This window comes from Lepus europaeus, chromosome 6 (assembly GCF_033115175.1).
Source record: "Lepus europaeus isolate LE1 chromosome 6, mLepTim1.pri, whole genome shotgun sequence".
Classification (NCBI taxonomy): domain Eukaryota; kingdom Metazoa; phylum Chordata; class Mammalia; order Lagomorpha; family Leporidae; genus Lepus; species Lepus europaeus.
In genome coordinates, this window is record NC_084832.1 from 115688818 (window position 1) to 115707594 (window position 18777).

The window sequence follows — 18777 nt, forward strand, 5'->3', positions numbered from 1 at the left end:
CTCTTTTTCTGTACTCTACATTTATATAGGGTGTTACAAAATAATGCTGTTTCATATAATTTTCTTACTATTCTTATTCAAGCCTTTTATACCTTTTTTGTTTGGCTTGTTCAATAGGGAATCTGGAATAATTTTTCTGAGTGTTAGTTGCATAGAAATATACCTTTAAGAGGGGATGGAAGGAGAGTATTGGAAGAACTTTATCTGGACAGTCAACCTTCATTGAGGAAAGTTAACTGGATGATTGCCAGAAGTTCACTTTACTTCATGATATAAACACAACAAATCTCAAATTATCTTGAGGATTACTGTTTCAAAGAACACTGTCCAACAACACACTCTTCCAAAGTAAGCTGTCACTTCATAATTCCTATTAGAAAACCAATAAAAATTCTTCACCAAATTATAAATTAAAAGGAAAACTTTTACTGTAGGATTCTCAAATGATGCAGTATTCTAAAAAAGATACTGTTTTATTTAAATAATCAATCAATATTTAGATTAAAACTCTTCATTTTCATTAATCACTTTGTGACCTTTAAAAAATGGATGAAAAAGAAATGACTCAGTTTCATAATGCATGTGGCATGTGTACATAAATAGGTATATACAAATATTGCAATTTCCCATTTTCCATTTGTCTTGCAGTTTCAAGGATGGCTTTCACTATGCAAGCTAGAACTGAAGTGACTGATATTAAAGAAAAAGTTCTCAAGAAGAACTGTCCAATACTTCTCTGGCTTATATTTACTTTTTTTCCCCAAATATATATATCAAAGGATAATATTTTTCAGGATCATCTATAGATGCTGGTAAGTGAGATCTTTGAAATAAAATAATGGAAACTGCAGAGAGTACCTATTAACAATGAAAATATTCATCTATTGCTTGATTTCCAGATACTACAGTATAAACAAAAACAGGAAATTAATATTATGACAAAAAGTATGGCTTACTTTTTATGCAAAGTAATGTAATCAGAAAAAGACTTGAAACACCAGAGAAGTATGTTTATATTATCAATAAGATTGTCACCATAATTTCCCACTATGACCATCATTTCGTTTTCTACTAAACACATCAGATTTTTCTGGTTTTTCAAGACAAGGGAGAAGGACCAGAAAATAATTTCTTTTAACACATTTTAATTTCTGCCCAATATATGTGTTCCTAAAATTTATATACATTGCACTGCAGAAGTGAACAAGGGCCCCAACTCCTGGAAAATCTAATACATTTTCCATCTGTATAGATTAGATAAAGCAGGAATTTTAATACTGTTAGATCTTGATTTGGCCATTTCACAGGTTAGTAGGACATTTCAATAGATAGATTTAAAGCAACAGATGATTCTTTATCTGGCCATATATATAAAGGTGGATAAGCCCTTAATAGTAATGTGAATTTAAAATGTTATCTCAAAAACTCTCAAAAGAGACACACACACATATACACATACACACACACAATTTTTACACGATATCATCTTGGTTTTTTTTTTTTTTGTACCATCTGATACTTTATTTTTTTCATGGTAATGTGATATTAACACAAAAAGAACACTTTCAATGTAGTTCAGAGATAAAATTATAAGAATATAATGATATTACCTTCTTCCCTCCCTTTCTCTCTCTCTCTCTCTGTCTTATTTGAAATCAACTTTTCAACCTATTAGGCTTACTTTTTTATCCATTAAAATGTTTACTGATTGACTTTAAAACAAAGGAAGTCAAGAAATGAAAAACAGTTTGTTTATCATATGCTCTTAAAGTGAAATCAGGAATAACAGATGTCTACACAAAGTAAGGTCGTATAAACACCTTAACTATGGGTTGACCTTGTTGAAAGGGAAGGGGCATGAAAGCCCATGACGACTGCAAGGCCACTTGCACCGACAAACATCCTGTGGGCCATCTTCTACTCCTTTTGCCTGGACATTAGCAGGGAGCTAAACTGGAAGAGGAGCAGCTGGGACGTGAACCAGTGGCCCTATGGGATACCAACAATGAAGGCAGTGGCTTAACTGGCTATGCCACAATGCTGGCCCCCACATACGTATTTTATAAAACAAAAATCTGGTTGATATCTTTCTTGGGAAGACAGCAGAAAAAAACCCAAATTAAATATAAGGTGTACTGTGATAAATGCACTTTTAAGAATAAGTAACATTCATAACAAATTGGAACATACTAAGCACAAAAGGCTGAAGCCAGAAGAGAGTACTCATGTCCTTAGCCTACACAGACACACAGTATTTTGGCCACTGCAAAATAACCCGATTCTTTACCTTGATATTCATGAGTTAGGGATTTGAAATTTCTAAAATTACCCAAACCCTCAGATTCCATTTTCTAGTCTTTGTATTACTTAAAACATGGCATGCTAATTGCTGTTCCCTTTCTCCATTCTCATATATCTTTAGACAACATCTTTTTTAAGAAAATGACCAGAAAACATTAGGATGCAATCCCTTATTGATTACCCTGGTAATCTACTGATCACATCCTGTCTTCCTGTTGTGCTCATGTGTTCACAGGTATATTTATATGTAACAGAACTTCACAAAGTTCATGGAAAGCAGAATTGAACAATAAACTTATTTTGGTGCATTAATTTTTTGAAATCTATACAAACTTCATCAAACATGTATTTTCCATGAACTTTTTGAAGACTCTTGTATTCATGGAGTTCAAAATTCTGGTTTCTACCATAGGTCAAGATGGAAAAACACATAACCATGGGACTGTAATTATACTGTCATCATATGCTACTCTCAAAGGTGTCAAGAGAGAGAAAATGAGTCTGCCATGTTTGTTTTGGAGAGATGTAGCTAAGCTTAGCATGAAAAAAAGCATTCTTATTAAACAAAGTCACAGGACCTGGAATAAACCAACTGTTGCAAAGGGAATGAATGAGATGGTGTGGGACAGTGAGGGTAGAAAGGGCAGTGACCAAGCTGGAGAGTATCCTCTGCACAGGGAAACAGCGCTGTGTTCACAGGATGAATTCACTTTATGGAAGCTCTTGAAATATACGCTAAGAGTTTACACTGGACACGGAGCTAAGACAAAGCTACTGAATGAGAGCAAACAAGTACTTCAGAATGTCCATATACTACGGAATTAAAAAGCAAATTTACCGTGGTGCAAAAAAATTATTGAAATCTGTGCATCATTTTTCATGTTACACATTTCTGTGAACTTTTTGAAGTCTCCTGGTATGTATGTTTTTGACTATGATAATAAGACAGGAGTATCAGCTATGAGGTTTTCAAAATTTAGTAGTGGTAAACTTAAGTTTAAAGAACTGTGAAGATGAAGAAGGAATAAATGATTTCAAATTCATACCACAGTGAATACAAACAGCGAGGAAAAGCAAAAAGAAACAGAGGGTGGAGGATGACTAGTGTAATTTTACACAAAGTTTTCATTTTATGATAAGTACTCACCTATCATATAATCTTATTTGTGTATACAGTCATCATATTATATCTCTGTTATACAGCCAAGACACAACTCCTTTTTTCTTTTTTGAAAACAGGAAAAAATAAGTCACAGAGAAAGATTTTCCAGAACCCTGCATTGTGATAGCAAAAATGCTACAATCATTTCATCATGAATTTCCTCATTCAACAATTTAAGAAGCATGTTCTATCCAACTAACTAACTTATTTATTGGAGAGGGCGAGAGAGCAAGAGCGCGTGCTTCCCACTTCCGCTGTTTTGCTCCCCCAAAGCCCCAAAAGCCCAGGAGCCAGGAACTCCATCCAGGTCTCCAGCATGGGTGGCAGGAACCAGCTAATTGAGGCACTGTCACCACCTCCCAAAGTCTGCATCAAGAGGAAGCTGGAGTGAGCAGCTGGAGGCAAAGACTGAACCCAAACACCCTGAAGCTGGACCCAGGTATCTTAACTGAACGAGGCTAAAAACCCAGGTCTTTCATTTTTATTTTTTTAAAGTATGAAAAATAAGACGTTCTCCACCTACAACAATGTAAGCTCGAACTGTGTTCATCTGGGCAAGCTTAGTATCTTTTATCACATTTTTTAAAGGATTTATTTCAAAGAGTTACATAGAGAGAGGGAGAGAGAGAGGGAGAGACAGAGGGAGATATCTTTCATCCACTGGTTCACTCCCCAGATGGCCATAATGGCCAGGGTTGGGCCAGGCTGAAGCCAGGAGCCAGGTGTTTCCTCCAGGTCTCCCACTTGAATGGCAGGGACCCAAGCACTTGGGCCATCTTCCACTGCCTTCCCAGGCCATAGCAGAGAGCTGAATCAGAAGTAGAGCAGCGGGGACACAAACTGGCACCCATATGGGAAGCTGGCATTGCAGGCGGTGGCTTTACCTGCTATGCCACAATGTTGGCCTCTTTTTCCTCATATTTTACAATCATGTGTACCAAAGCCCTACTAGGCAATGGATTGAAAGTTCATGAATAGCGTTATTTCTACTCAGCTGTAATGGTCCGGTAAAAAAGAAAAAGTATGATGGGATGATGAGGAACATATATTTTATCTTTTCCTAATGAACTGATGCCATTTTGGGGGAAAACTGTCTAACTGTATTTGGACAATTTGTTTTTTATACCATGCTGGTTACAGTTGTATTTTCCTACGAAGACACTGATTTTACTCAGACATCTTAAGAAGGTATTTTTAGGGCTAGCAGAGGAGAAATTCCACAGAACAAACTAGACTACTGCATTAATTCCTAGAGACAGTAAATTCCTGCCACTTCTCTTTAATGGCTCATTTTATCCCAATTGCTAAACCATTTCTTCCCTCACCAGCTTCTAGCTTGGGGTCTAAATGCCATCTGGAGTATCTGGACCAAAAGCATCAGGGACCAAAGTGCCCATCAGGATTTCTTGCCTCCAACTATTTACTGACTAGCAAACTCCTTGAAGGCAGGAATTACATTCTCATTATTCAGTGTTTTACCAGAATATCCTAAAAGCAAGGAAGAGCAGAATTAAGGTAAAAATGGATCATTTAAAATAATGTATTATTATTAAACAGATCTTCAGTGCATATTTTATATACGAGTAATAGTAATTAGACAGAAACAAATTTTAAAATCTGAAAGCAACCTGGAATGTTTCTACTATTTGAATTAGAAATAATGGTGCATCAGTGACATTAACAAAACTGGCATTCATTCATTCACTTCATTTACTTGTGAGCAAAGAAGCATGAATTCAAACATCTTATCAGCATAAGAAAAAAGATATTCTACTATATTTACTGTAGCTATAATTAAAATAGTAATAATAAGTCAATTTGGAAATATGAATAGAAAAAATGGGTGATGATTATCATAAAAAAAGTTAATGTATTTTCAAAAGACAAGAGAACCAAGCCATTAAGCATATGAATATTCTTAAATATTTTGGAAAAGACAAATGAGAAATGCCTTACTCCTCATAAATGAATATGCACATTGATTATGTGCTGAATCTTAAATATTTATTATTTGCAGGATAAAATGTATTCAGTTGGAGTTCTGATGGTTATTAGGCAGAAGCTCTTCTTTGGGATCTTTTTCTCTTACTTCAAACTTAATTTTCTCCCTTTTTTATATTCAGTTTACCAACATTTCCTCCATCATCCTTCATTCTGCTCTCTACCTCTGTGAATTCATTTTTGAAGATTCCACATGTAAGCAGGTTCCTGTGGAGTTTGTCTCTCTGTGCTTACTTCACTTAACGTAATGTCCCCGGGGTTCATCAGCCACACAGACATGATGCTACAGAAAAGATGTCGGAAGCAAATGACAGTGTCTGCTTTAATTTAACGACCTACTACTCAGGCAGGAATTAGGAGATGGAAATGTCTCTTTCTTATTGTGAAGACAGTGCAAACAGAGTTATCACCCTTGTCTCTCCTTACCTTCACTTATTTTCTCCCCCCTAGATCACCAACTGCATCACACTACATAGGTGAGCTGATTATAAAAGACATTTCAAGAGAAAATAAAACAGTATTAATGTTGTGCCTAAAAAAATGTCTCCTAACTGCTGTATGATAAAATGAAATGATTCCTACACATAATTGTGAACGTCAACATTACCATTAATTGAATGTAATGTGTCAAGATACTACACAACCATTTAATATTGTTTTCACTAAATTAATTGTTTAAATTTCTTTTTATGAGTAGAGTCCTTTTATGCAAATTAAATATCATCAGATATGAATCTAACTATAAAAGAGAAAGGAAGATATGCTGTAACCGAATACAAGTAAATTTTAAATATTTTTAGTATTCAGTCAGATGAGACCAATGAGGTTAAGTTCACCCCAAGAGTTTAAGTTGTAGTCCCTCATCATCACTCTCAACAAGTTGCTGCACAGAAATAAAAGTAATCACTTCCATCACTCTGCTCCTAAAATCGGTAGATCTGAAATACCTGAAATATGTTTATGTTCACCTTAAAAATAAAAATTAAAAAAAAAGAGTAATCACTTCTAAACTTTTCCTTAAGTAAAAATATGAACCTAAGTTTTCAAAAAGAACATTATAGGACTGAAATCCTTTTGATTAATTAATAATACCTCCTAGATTAAATATACACATAGAAATGGAAGAGGGTTTTTTTTTGTAGTCCCAGAATGGAAAGTAGGCATTAACAGGTAACATACAAATACTATGTTAAATGTTAAGACACTTGGGGCCGGCGCTGTGGTGTAGCAGGTAAAGCTGCCACCTGCAGTGCTGGCATCCCATGTGGGCGCCAGTTCGAATCCCGGCTGCTTCAATTCCGATCAGCGCTCTGCTATGGCCTGGGAAAGCAGTGGAAGATGGCCCAAATCCTTGGGCCCCCGCACCCGCATGGGAGACCCAGAAGAAGCTCCTGGCTCCTGGCTTCAGACTGGCGCAGCTCCAGCCATTGTGGCCATCCGGGGAGTGAACCAGCAGATGGAAGACCTCTCTCTCTCTCTCTGCCTCTCCTTCTCTGTGTAATTCTTTCAAGTAAATAAATCTTAAAAAAAAAGAAATGTTAAAACACCTAAAAATGTATATATTGTCGTTCCATTTAAACAATAATTCATTTTGTACTTTTAAAGTTTAAATTAAACCCAAAAGGCTGTATGTTAGATATGATGTGTAGAAACAGAGTTTAATTTGGGCTGGTGTTCTAGTGTGGCAGAAAAGAGGCTGCCTGTGACAATAGCATCCCAAATGGGCATTGGTTTAAGTCCTGGCTGTTCTACTTCTGATCAGCTCCCTGCTAATGTGCCTGGGAAAGCAGCCGAAGATGGCCTAAGTGCTTAGGACCTTGCATCCACATGGAAGACCTGGTGGAAGCTGCTGGTTCCTGACTTCGGTCTGGCCTTGCCCAGGCCATTATGGCATCTAGAGAGTGAACCAGCAGATAGAAGATCTCTTTCCTTCCGTCTCCCCCCCCCCATCTGTAACTTTTAAATACATAAAATAAATCTCAGAAAAAGAGTTTATTTCTTCCTCCTTTTTCTGTTTTTAAGGGAAGGGACAGGGAATAGCATTCATGAGGAAAATATTCAGAAAGCAATTTCAAGGCTCCATAAGTGTTATCTTTATAGCTTAATTTCAGCTTCTTAATGTAACTTAAATGTGGAGTTTAAAGAGGAGCTAATGTACTGGAGAAAATCTTTCAAAACATATCAGCATGTTTCAATGCGAATAAATTTGCTTTGCACATTATTTTTCATAATGTTTCTTCAAAGAAAATTATCAGAGCAACTTGAGTTTAAACATGGACTTTCCTTAATACTGTCAGCATTTTCAAGTGTACTGCCTGAAAAACAGGATAGGCCTTAAATTTGCTGAACACCAGGGCAAAAGTGCAAATAGAAACATACGTGCCAAGTCTACAAAAATTTATAACTCAAGCTAATGAATTAATAACTCATTAGGATGACTTCACTTAAACACACACACACACACACACAACAAAACAGAACACAACAAATGTTCCCAAGACAGTGGAGCAACTGGAACCCTGATCATTGCTGGTGGGTATGTAAAATGTGGCTGCCACTGTGGAACACAGTATAGTGTTTTCTCAAAACACACTTAGAATCACATTATGACTCAGCACCTGCACTTCTGGTTATAGACCAAAAAGTGCCAGAAAAGACGTTTGAACAGCAGTGTTCATGGCATTCTTAGTCACAACACCCACAAGGCAGAAAGAATGTCCATCAGTGGATGGACAGACTAACAAAATGTGGTACAAACAATGGTATATTATTCAGTCTTAAAAAGGAATGAAGTTCTGACACTTGGATGACCCTTGAGGATATTATGCTACGCTGAGTGAATGACCCAGACACAAAATGACAGCTACTGGATGATTCCACTTATATGAAGTACCTCAAGCATCCAAATTCATAGAGACTGAATATCTCTACGGTCATCCACAGGTGGGGGAAGAGAGGAAATCAAGAGACTGACTAATGGGTACCCAACTTTGGTTTGGGAAGATAAGTTCTACAAATGGGTGGTGGGCAATGGCTGCACAACAAGGAGAATGTACTTAACGTCACAATCATTCACTGGAAAATGGTCAAAATGGTAAATTTTATGTTGTGCAGGGCAGAAGGAAGGTAACATTCGAAGCTGTAAGGTTAAAAATGTTCAAATCAGCCAGCGCCATGGCTCAACAGGCTAATCCTCCTCCTAGCAGCGCCGGCACACCGGGTTCTAGTCCTGGTCGGGGTGCCGGATTCTGTCCTGGTTGCCCCTCTTCCAGGCTAGCTCTCTGCTATGGCTCTGGGAGTGCAGTGGAGGATGGCCCAAGTCCTTGGGCCCTGCACCCCATAGGAGATCAGGAGAAGCACCTGGCTCCTGCTTTCGGATCAGCACGGTGCGCCGGCTGCAGCGCGCAGGCCGTGGCGGCCATTGGAGGGTGAACCAACGGCAAAGGAAGACCTTTCTCTCTCTCTCTCTCTCTCTCACTGTCCACTCTGCCTGCCAAAAAAAATAAAAATAAAAAATTTTTTAAAAAATTTTTAAAAAGTTCAAATCAATCAATAATGCATGTGTATTAAGCATTTATGGTTTTTCTGTACATAATGTAAGAAATTATTTTTAGAAAGAGACCTCCTCTCCCCTTTTACAATTTTTACAATATAAGAACAAGTTCCTGCTACTTCCCCTATGCCAGCTTGAGGCTGATTTAGTTTGTAAATCACAACTACTAGGGCAATACCAGAAGACATTGAAGAAGGATTCTTTCACTTAGCACAGTGTTTCTGAAGCCAACACACATAAACACAGCTTTCTCTCAAGTCAATGTTTAATATACTTACACAAGAAGTGTACAAAAAGTTTTTTTTTTTTAATTTTCAAAAATCCTAATAGAGAAAAATACAGTGAGCATTTTTAGGGGCAAAGTGCTCTTGATGCTCAGAACGGAGTGCTGGGTCAGCCAAGGGAGGCCTCTCAGAGTTGATGACTTTTGCTAACCACTAAACTGACTCCTGGGAAAAATGATTACCAGGTTAGGGTGTAGGCAGACACTACCAATCAAGCTTGTGTGAGAGTGAAATGGACACGAGTAGTTGGTTAGAGTTCTTTCCCATGCTCCTTGGTGGTGAACTCAGAAAGTAAGATGGGGGCTGGGTATGGGAAACAATTCTCCCACTGCTTTACCAGCTCCCTAACAGACCTTATCATAAAGTGATTGGTGAGGGTGCCTAGGGCAACAAGGAAAGAGCTGTCACTCTATCTGGAATCCCCCCGGGGATGAATTTAGCTGGAAAGGAGTGGCAATCAGGCTGAATCCAGGACCAAAGTCACAAAGAGGAGCAAGTTTGAGTACACACCATGTTCAGGATCTTTTGTCTGTGTTCACCATTCCTACAGAAACACGAGGCAAGAAGGAAATGCGTTCAACTGAAACTGCAAGCAAACTCGGCCTTAAGAGTGAATGCCCATGACCTCACTGGAGCACAACTGTAAGAAGCAAGCAAGTTTACGCAGGAGGACTGGAGTTTCATTGTCAGGCCATGCAAAGCAATGAGCCGAGTGGACAAAGAAGCCTAAAGGCTAGCCAGTGGGCTGGTATCGTCAGAGGCAAGTTCAAGATGGCGGGAGAACACGCTACAAGGGAAAAGATACCCTGTCAATTTTGGAAAAGAAATGATCTTCCTTCAGAAAAAACAGCTGAGCCACTTCGGAAGCCTGCCTGAGGAGACAAGGGGCTTGCTGGGAGGGGCTGCAAGGCAGATCCCACTGTCACTACGACCCCCATCTCCCTGGGAAAATCTGGTTGATCCAAAAGGAAATCATCTCTGGGTGTGATATAGTTGTACTTTTAAAAAGCTACCATGAACCCATGTACAGAAACTATAACGTTATTTACATAAAGCTGTTATCAAATATTAATCATTACACTGCTAATCCTTATCATTCCATTCCAAAGCCAGTCTCCCACAGTGTGACGCTTAGAACACGAGGCTACCCCTGAGGGGTGCGGTGTGGTGAGCATGTGCAGGTGGCATCCTAAGACAAATTAAAGATATATTCGAAGGTACTTAAATCTTAAGACCCCTCGCACAAGAGTGATGCTCCCACGCTGTTTCTGTCACACTGCAGAGACTGAAGCCTATAAATAAGAAAGACTTCGCATGTACTAGATTTTTAAAAGCTTTCTTCATTTCATTGCACATTAATACAGATACATCCTGAACAGCAAGAAAAAAACCCATCTTGACTTTTACAACTGCAGTCGTTCCTTAAAGAACCAGATATATTTTGTGTCATGCAAGAAAACACCAACTGATAGTTTCTCTCTCTTTCCTTCACTCCCTCCCCGTTTCCCTACTCCACAAGCCATCTTCGTGTACTGCACAGTAATCCATTACAATATGTTCCAACATCTGCCTCCCCATATGAAGTTTGACCTATTCGATTGACCCTTTTTATGCCGCTCCAGACTTGCTGTTTATTACAGTGGGAGAATGAACGCTTTGCATCTATTCCTGAGGTCACCAACTAGTAAATACATCTCTTTTTGGCAAGGTAAGGAGAACACTGGCTGGAAGGCTCTTAAAATCTCTTTCTATATCAGTGACTATACTACTTTCTCCAATTAGCTTAATTTAGGGGGAAAATACTGCTGAATTTTCTTTCAAAGCAACAGTAAGACGAGAAAGGCTTGTTTACCACGAGACAAAATTCTGTTGTTTCCAAATATTATTTAAGACAGAAAAGCTGAGTTCTAACAGAAAACTTTTTGAAGCAAACACTTCTCTCTGGGTAAGTTCATAATTGTGAAATCATTGTTCATTTTATCCCCAATAGATGGTGAAAACGCATGTTGGGGCATTGGGTGATAGGAATCAAACCTTTAAAAAATATTCTAACTCAACAGAAACAGAACTGGAGTGTCAGGGCACATTTAGCCAGATGCCATGTGTTTTGTATGTTATAAAGGCAACTCCACGTCCAGAATGTTTTCTTGCTGGACTCTTGAAAATACTTGACAGGTACATGGAGAGGAAGTACAAGAACCATCATGACTTTCTCAGTGATCACCATGTGTGCTGATCACTGTGATAGAAGCCTGCATGCTATTTTCAGGGATCACCGATAACAATTTTGTGTGGTTTCCACAGAGAGGAAAAGCTCACACCAGCCTAGTGACTTGCCAAAGTTTAAATAACTAGTAGTATCAAAGAAATCTAACACTACAGTTCTCCTCTGTGCAATGTGCCACTAAAACTTCTCATATGCAATACGGGAATTAGAGTCATGTTAATATGGGAAAGCATAATATTACTAACGAAAAGCGCTTTCACACTCCAACTTCATGGGATGAACTCACCTCCCTCCTGAACGCATTGATTAAGGGTGGAATCCGCCTACCTGCTGACCAGAAGAAATGGGTTTCCCCTACACTCTGACTCAGTAATGCTCTCCCAAACCAAAGGTTAAACCACTCAAGGGTTAAAGAGTTTGCTGCGTAAGTGAAAACAGAACTCCTTGAAGAAAACACATAGCCAGTTAAGGTCTGTTTGTTTTTTTTGTTTTTTTGTTTTTTTTTCTTACACTGTTAGTAAAAATAGACAAAACACAAGCCTGGTTTAAAAAAGAGAAGTTTTTGCAGCAGATTACCTTCTTCCTTCACTTTTTCCCCTTCTAAACTTGGCAGATTAGGAAAGTATTGCAGGGGTGGGTGCCCATGTTCCATACTGGAGTATCTGGGTTCAATTTACGGCTCCAGCTTCTGGCTAATGGAAACCCTAGGAGGCAGCAGGGATGACTCATGTAATTGGGCTCCTGACACCTGGGGGAGGCCCAGATTGAGTTCCCGCCTCCTGGTTTCAGCCTCCCCCACTCCTCCCCAGCTGTGGCAGGCATCTGAGTGTGAACCAGTGGACAGGCGCACACTCCCCGCACCCCCTCCCCCACACTCTCTCTCTCTCTCTCTCTCTCTCTCTGTCTCCCCCTCCCTTCTCCTGTCTGTCTCCCAAATTATTAATTTTAAAAAATAGCATTGTATATTAGTATTGGCGTTGGCTCATAGAGTATCCAATTTAAGATACACAAATTTCTGGTGAAATGTGAACACAGAATAGTAGCAAGAGCAGCAATCATTATCATCATCATTATCATCACAAAAATTCACAGCATGCTTACTGTATCCCATGCACATGCTGCATTTCCCCAAGACTCCTCAAAATCAGAAGATATCATTCTTATTTCATGGCAGAGGACACTGAGGCCTAGGAAAGTAAGCATCATTGTCAAAAAGTCACACAAATAACAGAAAACGCTGAGGTTGGAATCCAAGTTCTTTTGATTTTTCCAGAGTTTGTGATTCTTACTGGTTTTTTTTTTTTATTGTTTGTTTTTCATTTCATTTTCATTTAATTGAAAAGCAGAGATTCAGAGAGAGAGAGAGAGAGAGAGAAGGAGAGAGAGAGAAGGAGAGAGAGAGAGAGAGAGAGAGAGAGAAAATATGAATCGGAAGATCTCTGGTTCACTTCCCAAATGCCCGTAACAGCCAGGGCTGAGCAAGACAAACCTAGGGCCTGAAGCTCATTCCAGATCTCCCACATGGGTGGCAGGCATCTGCGTATTTGCACCATCATCAGCTGCCTCTGGAATCAAAAGAGGAGCCGGACTGGAACCCAGGCACTCTGACAACGGATGCAGGAATCCCAGGGGTGTCCTAACCTCTGTGCCAAATGCATGTCCTAAAGACTGCAATTCTTACCCACCATGTCTTACAACACACCTTTCTGGTCAATTTAACACTGTCACAGTGTCTGCATGCTCTGAGGCAGACAGTTAGATGGGTGTGGAGACGGCAAGGTGGACAGCACTTCAGACAGGGACTGGGCTCTTGTGGCTGTACTACTGCAGAAGCAGGACAGGAAAGTGAGATGTTTCCAACAGGAAGATTTTTTTTTTTCCAGCATCTTTCATCTGTCTTCTTCCTTTTGGTCAAAGCAAGTACAAAATGTTTCAGCGTAGTTTTCTGCTTCTCAAGTTACTTAATTTTTGAGCCATTTCAAGAATCTTAGAGAGTAATCTGTTATAAGGAAGCTGTTATATCTTTCATTGTCTTTTATCATTGATGCTTTTATTCATTCTGAAATTTATAAAACTTCAGTTGCATTCTAGGTTCTTAGCTCCACAGCTCTTCCATAGAGTAAGAAAGCAATCAATGAAATAATTGCAAAGAGGAAATGTAAAACCACCAATATGGTAAACACTACAAAACACAAAGATGTATGTTGAAGTACAGAGAAGTACAGAGAAGTATATGCTGTTGAGAGAACATGAACAAGAACTACGTTCCAGGTGGGCAGATGAGGGAGAATTCCCTTTAGCTGTGAATACTTGGGGACATTAGAGGGATGAGCTATGTAGCCACATGGAGTGGGAAAAACTAATGGAGAACAACTGAGCTGAGTGAGAACATGACAGAGGTGGCAGTGGAAGCAAGCCATGAGGCACCAGTGCTGGGAGCCGAGGTGTCTAGAAAGATCAGTGGGAGGCTACAGTCATTCAGGAAAAAGAATGACATGATTCCATTGATACTCCTGTAAGAGAAATCCAGATATGACAGAGAATTGATTGGGAGGTGCTGACTCATCTATGACACACTTGTATTTTTAGAAAGTAAACTTTATCTTTTTAAAAATGTTTTATTTATACATTTTCATCTATTCAAGAGAGAGAGAAACACACTTCCATCTGCTAGTTTACTCCCCAAATGCCTCCAATAGCCAAGAGTCCAGAACTTAATCAGGATCTCCCACACAGTTGGCAGAGGCACAAGTGCTTGGACCACCATCCATTGCCTACCAAGATGCACTGGCAGGAGACGGATCTGAAGAGCAGCAGCCAGGACATGAACCAATACTCCAATACTTGATGCATGTGCTCTAAGAGGCAGCTTAGCCTGCTATTCCATAATGCCTGCCTGTAAATCTACATTTAATTAAAGTAACATTTACCTACCCACATTTTTACATGATTTACAATGTATTCAAGGGTGGGTGTTTTTTCACAATAGGTGAAGCTGCGTGGTAAGACTGTATCCCATAACACAAAGTGTCTGGTCCAAGTCTCAGTTCTTCCACTTAAAATCCAGCTTCCTGCTGATAAACACCTCGGGAGGCAGCAGATGATGGCTTGGATCCCTGCCACCCACATGGGAGACCCTGAAAGGCTTCCTGACTCATGATTTTGACCTGGCCCAGCCCTAGTTTTTGTGAGCACTGGAGAAAGGAAGTACTGGATGGAAGATCTCTCAGTAATCAACTGTTTTTCAAATAAATAAAAATAAACTTAAAAAGTAGAAATGATCAAAATCAGTTATAGAATTTAGATATATAATTTTCAACATTTGGGGTTTCATTTAAACATCTGCTCTTGATGTTATAATTTATACCAAGAACTTGACCGTATAAACTATTCTTTAATTCAAATTCACCTACCATTATTTTTCTAGACCATGTGAAAAGAATATAGCACAAATGAGACACTTAGACTATTCAAAACACCTATAACCCTTAAATCAATTAAAATAATAAAAATATACTTCAATAACCACCTTGTATTAAAATGTACTTTTATCTCAATGGGTTTCCTGATTATAACTGGTTTCCTTTTCAGTTGCACAAGACATAATCCTCACATATATATTATTGAAGTAGTCCAGCAAAATAATCAACTATTTTGACTACTGCTCTTAAATTGATTGACTGATTATGTCAATAAATATTTATTGGGCACATACTATGTGCCAAGCATTGTTCTAGACACTTGAAACGTATCAGTGAACACCTGTATCTGCCTTAGTAAAAGCCTTTTTATATTTATTTCCCAAGAAGACCTACAAGAGTTTAATGTTTCATCATACTATCCAGTAGTTGTCTTAAGCTTCTGTATCTGCTACTACATATTACTTATGGATACTATGAAGAAAGGCTTATATGTCCATGATTCTTAACATATGTTCATGATTCTTAACATATGTAAATGAATTTTGTTTTTAAAAGAACTGAAGTCATTCTTAAAAGTGTATAATTCAAAGACACAGGCTACATCATGGATGGTTCTTGAAAACAGTATGCTGCATAAACCACACATAGAAGGAATATTACAGTAGGATTTCAGCTACAATATAAATTACCTAGAACTGGCTATTCACAGACACAGAAAGTAGAACACTGGTTACCAAGGAATGGGGAAAAGGGAATGGGGAATGAGCAGTGATTGCCTAATGGGTACAGAGCTTTGGTTTGGGATAATGCAAATGTTCTGGAAACAGAAAGTAGGGATGGCTACACAACATTGCATATATACCTAATGCTACCAAAGTGTGCACTGAAACTAGTTAAAATAATAAACGTTATGTTATGCATGTTTTACCACAATTTTAACAGCTACACGATTAAGAGAGTATTAGGGAAAAAAAAAAATCACTGTTTTCCAGGATTACATTAAACTTCATTTCTTTAAAACAAATTTCCTCCTGTTTCGCTCTGATGTGTTGCGACATTAATTTCAGAGAACAGATGTAAAGGGGAAAAGGGGTATTGTTATTTTAAAGTAAAAGGCTGTTGGAAACATTAAATTCTTTATAAAAAAATACTTACTAAACATCACCCCAGGCTTTGGAAACAAATACAAATAAAAGCAAGAGGAAAGAGCACCTGATTCTAAATCAACCAAATCCACAAACGCGCCTTTCAAGCTGATGACTGCTCAGAAACAGAAGCTCCAAGATCATGGTGATCCTTCACTGACTGCAGAAGTACAGCATTTGCCAGCCCCCCTGTAAAAGGCAGTTTCCTCTCCCCTTTCCCTCCTACTCCAAAGCTAGCTTCTTTTTCATATTCAGATGACTGTTTATGAGCTCAATCCTGTTTCAACTGTCACTCTTTACATCAAGAAAAGATAGATGGGACACACCAACCCCAACCTAAATGACCTTTGGATGTGACAAGAGTTTTAGGTCAGCCTTGCTAAATGGAGGCCTTGGTGTATCGAGACATGCCTTGGGGTGAAATTTACAGTGAATTTATTATCTCCCAATGCCCTTTGGACTGCTTCCCACCATCAAACACCATGGCAGCACTTGGAACAGGAAGAAATACATTAACTGGAATCTGATCGTTTTAAAAGGTTACAGCTGCCCAAATATAATTTAATTTCATACTTGCCCTTTGAGGGTTTGGTGTATATTTTCATTTTATGACTGCAAATGATAAAGCTCTTAAGATTCCAGGCAATAAAAAGAGAAAAAAAGTATTTTAAGGGTTAGAAGTCTATTCAGTTCATACTCAATGAGTGAAGCGACAAATTAGCTTTTTTTAAAAAAAAAAAAAATCTAACATTTCTCTTTTTTATTTGGATCATCTCTGATTCTTCTTCTGATCCTATTCTTTGACGTTTGGTTGGAATCAATACATGAATACCAACCTCAGATCTCAGCCAATTTGAAAGTAAAAAGAGTGACTCAAAAAAAAATGAAGACAAAGTCATTGTAATTTAAAGGAAAATACATTAGTGAAGAGAACATATAAATTTCCAGTAGCATTTTCTCTCATTTAATTGAGAAAATTTACCCATTAAAGTACCAACATCATATCAACTTACCATTGATCCTAAACTTTTCTATTTTATCACACTTCCACAAATTGTAATAAATGGTTCACAAAACCTTCTATAAATACCATCTTATAGTTTCATCAATTTACTTAGTAAATATTGCGAAAGAAGAGAGATTTGGTATTGCTGTGGTATTGCTAACACCACAGAATAATCAGTTACAAAATCAAAAATAAAATTCAGATAAAATAGCTTAAAGCTATATTATTTAGCCATCAAAAAAGACAAATTATAAAACCAATATTTTCTAAAATACCACACAGTTTAGTTTTAATTGTATCTATCTCACATTTGTCCAAATGAGCATAAAGAGTGAATGGCAAGTGGTCTGGGTGTGCAGGAAAGCAAGAAGCTGGGGCCACTGCTCACCATTTGAGGAAACACAAGTATAAAGTACAAATAGTGGACTATTAAACAAGGTGAAAAGCAACTCTGTCTCTTTCAGCTGATGCTATGAAACCAACTGTGCAATACTTTCTTATATTAAAAATAATGGGCTATTGGGACTGGCGCTGTGGCATAGCAGGTTAAGCTGCCGCCTGCAGTGCCGGCATCCTATATGGGTGCTGGTTCGAGTCCTGGTTGCTCCACTTCTGATCCAGCTCTCTGCTATAGCCTAGGAAAGCAATGGAGGATGGCCCAAATCCTTGGGCCCCTGCACCTGTGTGAGAGACCCAGAAGAAGCTCCTGGCTCCTGGCTTCAGATTGGCACAACTCTGGCCATTGTGGCCCATTGGGGAGTGAACCAGCAAATGGAAGACCCCTCTCTCCTCTCTCTCTCTCTCTGCCTCTCCTTCCCTCTCTGTTTAACTCTGACTTTCAGATAAATAAATAAATCTTAAAAAAAAAAAAGGCTATGCATCCACCTCTAGGTTTTTCCTTGTTCAGAGAACTCATACTTCCTTCTCCATCTCTGAAGCACAATTTGCAAACATCCAATACTAATGTGACACTGCAAACTGTTGTTGATGCTATGGTCTAAATGAAAGATTCTTTCCTTGATATATTTGGAGTACTTGGCCTTACTAATTGAAAGATTAATTACACATGGAAACATTTTTATAGTAGTATCTTGAAGATTTAGGATGTTATGATGTTACAAATTCTATTTACACCAAAAATAAAAAGAAAAAATACTAACAATCCCAGATATCTTTTTTATATTGCCCATCCTTGCCATTTGATACTTCCAAATTCAATTCTTGAATCTTGTGCTCATGTACTAATATACTAGGAGATTTGCTCAGCTAATGAATGCTTCTAAAGAAAATAGTTCTTCAATTTTATGCAGTTATAGTAAGAAATAAAAAAGTAACCAGAGAATCAGATCTTGATGAGTGAGAGAGGAGAAAAGAATTGAGAAAAATATATGAAAAGAGGTAGAGATTAACAGACAAAGGTAGCTAAAAATAGGGAAGAAATTAAATGAAGAGAAGCAGAACAAGAAGGCAAAAAGAAAAGGAGAGGAGGAGGAGAGAGAAGGAAGGAAGGAGGAAGAGGGACAGAGAGAAGAAAAAAAGAGGGAGGGAGAGTGAGAGAGAGGGAGGGAGAGAGAGAAAGACAAAGGTGTACTTTTGAAGGTAAATTCGTATTTAAAAATATTTAGGAGCCCTAAGGGCATAAGGTTTATAGTGCCCATACTGATGACTTGTATAAT

General features: G+C 38.3%; 1 protein-coding gene across 7 annotated transcripts in view; it reads right to left on the bottom strand.

The window, feature by feature from the left end:
• The window catches only part of SOX5 (SRY-box transcription factor 5), a 786191-nt gene that overhangs the window by 72092 nt on the left and 695322 nt on the right, over window positions 1–18777 (bottom strand). The window lies entirely within an intron of this gene.